This window comes from Eimeria mitis, genomic scaffold (genome assembly GCF_000499745.2).
Source record: "Eimeria mitis Houghton genomic scaffold, Emh_scaff8377, whole genome shotgun sequence".
Lineage (NCBI taxonomy): Eukaryota > Apicomplexa > Conoidasida > Eucoccidiorida > Eimeriidae > Eimeria > Eimeria mitis.
Genome location: NW_013576162.1, coordinates 1,602 through 1,967, shown reverse-complemented (window position 1 = coordinate 1,967; position 366 = coordinate 1,602).

Genomic DNA, 366 nt, shown 5'->3' with positions numbered 1-366 from the left:
AGAGAAAATGTTTGAGACGCGTGCACCCAGGGTACGCCCGTTTGTCTTATACAAGCAGCAGCAGCAGCAGCAGCAGCAGCAGCAGCAGCAGCAGCAGCAGCGAGAGTAGCAGTAGCAGCAGCAACACGAGCAGCAACAGTAGTACACGCTAAACAACAAACCCTAAACCCTAAACCCTAAAGATGATATTATAGGTAGCGCGTGAATTTCTTCATATAGCAGTGGTTAGGGTTTAGGGTTTCATATTTGTGTGCGTATGTGTTGTGTTTAGTTTGCATGCATTTGTGTGTTATGTATAGTACTATGTAGACATATCTCTCCCTCATTTATATATTACATTTGTTGTATCTTTATGCCTCTTATTGA